At 42.1% G+C, this 7,552-nt stretch overlaps 1 pseudogene; it reads right to left on the reverse strand.

The window, feature by feature from the left end:
* Window positions 1-463: 463 nt before the first annotated feature.
* LOC124717640 lies at window positions 464-581 on the reverse strand (annotated as a pseudogene).
* Window positions 582-7,552: the final 6,971 nt, after the last annotated feature.

Consider the following 7,552-nt stretch of genomic DNA (forward strand, 5'->3'; position numbering starts at 1 on the left):
GGCAGAGTTAATAACTGTGAGGTGGAATCGTGACAGTGCTTGGGTAGCTCAACTGGTAGGGCACTTACCCGGGAAAGGCGAAGGTCCCGAGTTCGAGTTGCTGCCCAGCACACAGTTTTTATCTGCCAGGAAGCGTCGTATCAGTGCACAATCCACAGCAGAGTGAAAAATTCCTTCTCAGAGATATTCTTTGCTAGTGATTTTTAGCAATTCGCTCCTTGAAAAACTATATGAACAACGTTAACTATTGCGTTTTTGTTTGAATGTAAGTTAAAATGGTGTCTTCAGCAAATTCCGTTCAACATTGTGGGGCAAAGTAACATCTCATGTTTATTTTAAAGACGGGCATGTGGTCAGCGCCACACCACTCTCCCGGCCGTATATCCGTTTACAAGACCGGATCCGCTACTTCTCAATCAAACAGCTCCTCAGTTTGGCTCAAAAGGGCTGAGTGCACCCCGCTTGCCAACAGCGCTCGGCAGATCGGATGGTCACCCATCCAAGTGCTACCCTAGCCCGACAGCGCTTAACTTCGGTGATCTGTCGGGAACCGGTGTAACCACTGCGGCAAGGCCGTTGGCCACAAAACACTTACTTTTTTTCTTCCTAAACGCTCGGCCACCTGGAACTCCGTCCGCAACTAGTGGTCTAGGGGCCAGCGTTGCTGCCTCTGGATCACGGGATATCGGGTTCGATGCCCGGCCGGGTTGGGCATTTTCTCTGCCCCGGGACTGGGTAGTTTCGTTGTCCTCATCATTTCATCATCATTTGTGAGAGTAGATTGGACTGTGAAAATAAAATGGACTGGGTAAAAATTGGGACTTGGTACGAGCACTGATGACTACACCGTTAAGCACCCCACAAACCAATCACCATCTGGACCTCCCGCCTCGGTCACTTGTATTTCTGCCCAAGCCCTGCATACACCATAAATTTTAACGAAACAGGTGATTACGAGGAGGCATGGTCCCCTTGTTAGTTAATCGGTAAAACTATTATTCTGTACAGGAGTTCGAATCAAATCCAAGCGTTATTCACAACCAAACTATTCAGATAACTTTAATTGCAATGTATGAAAAGTAGATAAACAGCTATGTATGTACCCAATTTATGTACAGATAACACACATGACTGATGTTACGGCACTCGGTTGCTGGATAAGTTTTTGTGATGTCAGTTCTGTATTTTTGTCACAATATTAAGTTCTAATAAATAGTCCAGCTATAGTGTGTCTTCTACGTTATTCGTAATTAGGATGGCATACAAATACCATGGTATTGTACATTGAATCGCATGCACCATTTACGAGAGAAGTTTCACTGCTGTCCAAAATTAAAGCAACGAACTGCAACTTCCCCGTTCTGCATCTAATTCACGATACAACGTTAAAAATTCAATGAGATGTCCGTACTTTCTTGCTTTCTGGGTAGCCCCATATCCACAATCGCTAATTCTGCATCTAATTCACGATATAACGTTAAAAATTCAATGGGATGTCCGTACTTTTTTGCTTTCTGGGTAGCCCCATATCCACAATCCTGTGTATAGTCACAGGCGGTGCATTATGGCACAGAGCAGATGGATAACAGACTCTGCGGTGGAGGGCCATACAAAGAAAGGAAATAGGACAGTCTCCAGGATTTGCCTTTAAGGACACTACAGTACCACCTTAGTACTAAACGGCAACTAGCATGTGAGCTCAGAGCATCCAGCGGACATGTTGTATAGAGGCAAACGGTGTGCAGATGGCTTCGGCGGAGTCGCCTTTACTGCGTGAGACCTGTTGCATGTGTACCTCTGACAAGTCTTTAGAGAAGGGAGTATGCAGGGAGTCGTCAAGATGCCCCCTGAACGGTCGACCAGTAAGCCAATGTTGTTTTCAGAGATGAGTACCGGTTTAGTCTGTAGAGTGATTCTCGATGGATTCGCATCTGGAGGGAACGTGGAACATGGTTTCGGGACCCAAACATTGAGGAAAGAGACCCATTTGAGGAGGATCCCTAATGGTGTGGGCAGGGATTATGTTGACCACTCGAACACCTCTTCATGAAACTGTAAGAATGAATCGACAAGGTTTAGCTGCTGTCAGGTACCGTGACGAGATCTTGGGACGTAATCTGCGGCCGTGGTGGCCGATCGGTTCTAGGCGCTTCAGTCCAGAACCGCGCTGCTGCTACGGTTGCAGGTTCGAATGCTGCCTCGGGCATGGATGTGTGAAATATCCTTAGGTTAGTCAGGTTTAAGTAGTTCTAAGTCTAGGGGTCTCACGACCTCAGATGTTAGGTCCCAATGTGCTCCGAGCCATTTGATTTTGGGGTTATTGCGAGTTGCTGTGGGACCATACTTCGTGTTGATGTACGATAATGCTCGACCACATAGAACACTGGCGGTTGGTGTTTTCCTGGAAGCGGAATATACTGCACGCATGGCGTGGTCGCTCTCCCGATTTGAATCCCATAGAGCATGTCTGGGATGGACTAGGGACATAGCTTTTGCATCGCGTCAGCATCCACCGACCACACTCAAAGACTGCGCGCAGCTCTGCAGGAAAAATGGGAGTTATGGCCTCGACATGAGACTTATCACATAATTCACAGCATGCCCCGTTGTTGTGAGGCCTGTATTGCTGCCAGGGGTGCTCACACCCCGTACTAGACATACTAACCAGTTGTCGGAATGTGTGACCAAATCCGTTAAGTTGGAGAAAACGAAGAACATTTTTGTATACCGTTATGCATATTGCAGCTGTTTACGTTCTGTATTCTTCGCATTGTTTCCACTTTACTGTCATCAGTTTATACAATTTTGAGCTGAAATGAAGGCAAAATTGCAAAGGTTTTTGGACATAAGTGTATTTATATTTCACCATGCTGAGTCATACCCATACTGTATACATATCTACGCAGTGAGCATTCGGAAGCGCTGAACGAGAACACAGTTAAAGTCCCGTGATTTTGGGACGGCGCATTTTAGTCCGTAAAGCACTTAGCGTATTTTGAATGTTGTTATTTCACTGCTCCAGATATATCAACTTCGGAAATACCGTGAAACTTGGTGGTACGCGCTTTACAGACATCTTAACAATTTGATACAAGGAACGCAAGTTGGCTGAAAGATGTGAAGAGCACCTGTATCTACATCTACATAGATACTCCGCTAATCACACTTAAGTGCCTCGCAGAGGTTACATCGAACACACAGTAATGCTCTGTTATTCCAGTCTCGAACAGCCCGCGGAAAAATGGACGCCGTGCGAGCTCTGATTTCCCGTATTTTATTATGATGATCGTCTTTCCCTGTATAAGTTGACGTCATGTTTCCGCATTCGAGCATAAAGTCGGTGATAGATATTTCGTGAGAAGATCCTGCCCCGACCAGAAACGCATTTGTTTTAAGGATGCCCACACCAAACCTTTATCACGTCAGTGGCTCTCTCTTATTTCGCGATAATACAAAACTTGCTGCCCTTCTTTGAACTTCCTCGGTGTACTCCGTTAATCCTTCCTGGTAAGGATCCCACAACGCGCAGCACTATTCTAAAACAGGACCTACAAGTGTAATGTAGGCAGTCTCTTAGTAGATCTGTTACATTTTCTAAAAGTCCTGGCAATAAAATGCAGTCTTTGGTTCGCCTCCTTACAATAGTTTCTATGTGTTTTTTTTCAAATTTAATTTAATCTTGGTTGTAATACCTAGGTATTTAGTTGAATTGAGGCCTTTACATTTGACTGATTTATCGTGTAACCGAGGGATTGGTTTGATGCAGCTCTCCATGCTACTCTATCCTGTGCAAGCTTCATCATCTCCCAGTACCTCTTGCAACATACTTTCTTCTGAATCATCTTACTGTACTCATCTCCTGGTCTCCCTCTACCACTTTTACCCTCCACGCTGCTCTCCAGAACTAAACTGGTGATCCCTTGATGCCTCACATGATGTTCTACCAACCGATCCCTTCTTCTACTCAAATTGTGCCACAAATTCCTCTTCTCCCCAGTTCTATTCAGTGCCTCCTCATTAGTTATGCGATCTACCCATCTAACTTTAAGCATTCTTCTGTAGCACCACATTTCAAGCCGGCCGGAGAGGCCGAGCGGTTCTAGACGCTACAGTCTGGAACCGCGCGACCGCTACGGTCGCAGGTTCGAATCCTGCCTCGGGCATGGATGTGTGTGATATCCTTGGGTTAGTTAGGTTTAAGTAGTTCTAAGTTCTGGGGGACATCACCACAGCAGTTACGTCCCATAGTGTTCAGAGCCATTTGAACCATTTGAACCACATTTCAAAAACTTCTCTTCTTGTGTAAACTATTTATCGTCCACGTTACACTTCCATACATAATTACAATTCATACAAATACTTTCAGAAACTACTTCCTGTCACTTAAAACTGCACTCAACGTTAACAAACTTCTTCAGAAACGCTTTTCTTGCCATTGCCAGTATACGTTTTATATCCTCTGTACTTCGATCATTATCAGTTATTTTGCTCCCCAAATAGCAAAACTCCTTTACTACTTTGTGTCTCGTTTCCCAATCTAATTCCCTCAGCGTCACCCGATATAATTAGACTACATTCCGTTATCCTCGTTTTGCTTTTGTTGATGTTCACCTTATATCCTCCTTTCAAGACACTGTCCATTCCGTTCAACTGCTCTTCCAGGTTCTGCGCTGTCTCTGACAGAATTACAATATCACTGGCGAACATCAATGTTTTTATTTCTTCTCCATGGATTTTAATTCCTACTCCGAATTTTTCTTTTGTTCCTTAACTGCTTGCTCAATGTACAGATTGAATAACATCGGGGATAGTCTACAATCCTGTCTCACTCCCTTCCCAACCACTGCTTCCCTTTCATGCCCCTGCCACCTTCACAATTTCAAAGAGAGTATTCCAGTCAACATTGTCAGCAGCTTTCTCTAAGCTGCCACAAATGCTAGAAACATAGGTTTGCCTTTCCTTCTTTCCTTTACCTATTTTCTAAGTTAAGTCGTAGGGTCAGTATTGCCTTACGTGTTCCAGCATTTCTACGGAATCCAAACTGATCTTCCCTGAGATCAGCTCCTACCAGTTTTCCATTCGTCTGTAAAGAATTTGTGTTAGTATTTAGCAGCCGTGACTTGTTAAACTGATAGTTCGGTAATTGTCACATCTGTCAACACCTGCTTTCTTTGGGATTGGAATTATTATATTCTTCTTGAAGTTTGAGGGTATTTCGCCTGTCTCATACATCTTGCTCACCAGATTGTAGAGTTTTGTCAGGACTGGCTCTCCAAAGATTATCAGTAGTTTTAATAGAATGTTGTCCACTCCCGGGGTCTTGTTTCGACTTAGGTCTTTCAGTGCTCTGTCAAACTGTTCACGCAGTTTCCTATCGTCCATTTCATCTTCATCCTCTTCCATTTCCATAATACTATCCTCAAGTACATTGCCCTTGTATAGACACTCTATATCCTTCTTCCACCTTTCTGCTTTTCCTTCTTTGCTTAGAACTGTGTTACCATCTGACCTCCTGATACTCATAGAAGGGGCTCTCTTTTCTCCAAAGGTATCTTTAATTTAGCTGTAGGCGGTATCTATCTTACCCCTAGTGATACATGCCTGTACATCCTTACATTTGTCCTCTAGCCGTCCCTGCTTAGCCATTTTGCACGTCCTGTCGATCTCATTTTTGAGACGTTTGTATTCGTTTCTGCCTGCTTCACTTACTGCATTTTTATATTTTCTCCTTCCATCAATTGAATTCAATTTCTACCGACCCTCATCTTTTTACCCACGTGATCCTCTGCTACCTTCACTATTTCATCTCTCAAAGCTACCCATTCTTCTTGTACTGTTTTTCTTTCCTCCATTCTTGTCAATCGGTCCCTAATGCCCTGCCTGAAACACTCGATAACCTCTAATTCTGTCAGTTTATCCAGGTCCCATCTCCTTAAATTCCCAGCCTTTTGCAGTTACTTAAGTTTTAATCCACAGTTCATAACCAATAGATTGTGATCAGAGTCCACATCTGCCCCTGGAAATGTCTTACAATTTAAAACTTGGTCCCTAAATCTCTGTCTTACCATTATATAATCTATCTGAAACCTTCTAGTATCTCCAGGCCTCTTCCTTGTATACAAACTTCTTTCATGGTTCTTGAACAAAGAGTTAGCTATGATTAAGTTATGCTCTGTGCAAAATTCTACCAGGCCTACGGTATGTTGATGATTTTCACTTATGGACCGTCTGACAGCAACTGAATAAAACACAATTTTAGTGCCATACGCGTTTCGCCTTTATTTTCTGTAAGGCATCATCAGTGGCCTGTAATATGTACATATGTTAGCTATTTTATTTACATTTTTGTCACTGTGCCTATAGGTTATAAACAGTTCTGGTGGTTGGTATTTCCTATTAAGTAGTAATGTTTTGAACTGTACTTACAGGTTGCGTAGACAGTGTCTTACATATTACGCTCCTGTTGCATTTTTGGTCTTGTTCTTCTTCCTACGAGCGCCAATTTGCTGCTTTTTTCTGCATTCCACAGCACTATGCACTGAACGCTTTTTTTAATGCAATGTTTTGGTTTCTGTTGCCGACTGTCAAATGTTTTTGCCAAAGATCGAATATTACTGCCAAACTTATGAGTGTAACTATCGAAGTATCTGTGGTCTGTTCGTGTATGCATTTGTGTGTGCGCTTGTGTGTGTGTGTGTGTGTGTGTGTGTGTGTGTGTGTGTGTGTGTGTGTGTGTGTGAGTGAGTGTTTTTTGGTGTCATTTTATTTTATTGTATTTAATTATTTATTTTTGTTTATGTCCTGTGTATGTGTGTGTTTTGGTGTGATATATATATATATATATATATATATATATATATATATATATATATATATATATATATATATATTTGTGCTGTGTATGTGTGTCTGTCTGTATTTTGGTGTTATGCATTTTTTTTTTGAAAGGGGGGGGGCTGTGTATGTGTGTGTGTGTGTGTGTGTGTATTTTGGTGTTATATACTTTTTTATGTTATCATTTCCTTTATTAAGTGTAGTAAGGAGCCTGTGCTGATGTGTGTTTGTTCATTTATCACATTTTTGTTTTCTGCTATGGCTTTCTGGATGTGGAAGTTTTCTTGCATTTGTATAAGATGTTTGTCATGGTTGCTTATTCTCATTATTTTCATTTCTTGTTCCATGTTTGTAGGATGATGGTTGTAGTGTTTTAAATGCTCTGCAAATGTGGAATGGTTTGTTTCATACTTCCAACATCTGATATGTTCTTTGTATCTTGTTTCAAAATTCCTGCATGTCATGCCTATGTATACTGCATCACAACTTTGACATTCAAGTTTATATATTCCTGATTGTTGGAATTTGTCCCTCTTGGTAGCTGGCTGGCTTAGGTGTGATTGAAGGGTTTGCCCAGGCTTATATGCTATTTTGAAGCCCTGTCTCTTTAGGATGTTTGCAACTCTGTGTGTTCACACTTGTAAAAGAAAAAGAAAATCAAATAAATTTTCTTGACATTACAATTAAAAAAGAAAATGGAAAACATACATTTAACATC

The sequence above is a fragment of the Schistocerca piceifrons genome, chromosome 9, assembly GCF_021461385.2.
Source record: "Schistocerca piceifrons isolate TAMUIC-IGC-003096 chromosome 9, iqSchPice1.1, whole genome shotgun sequence".
Lineage (NCBI taxonomy): Eukaryota > Metazoa > Arthropoda > Insecta > Orthoptera > Acrididae > Schistocerca > Schistocerca piceifrons.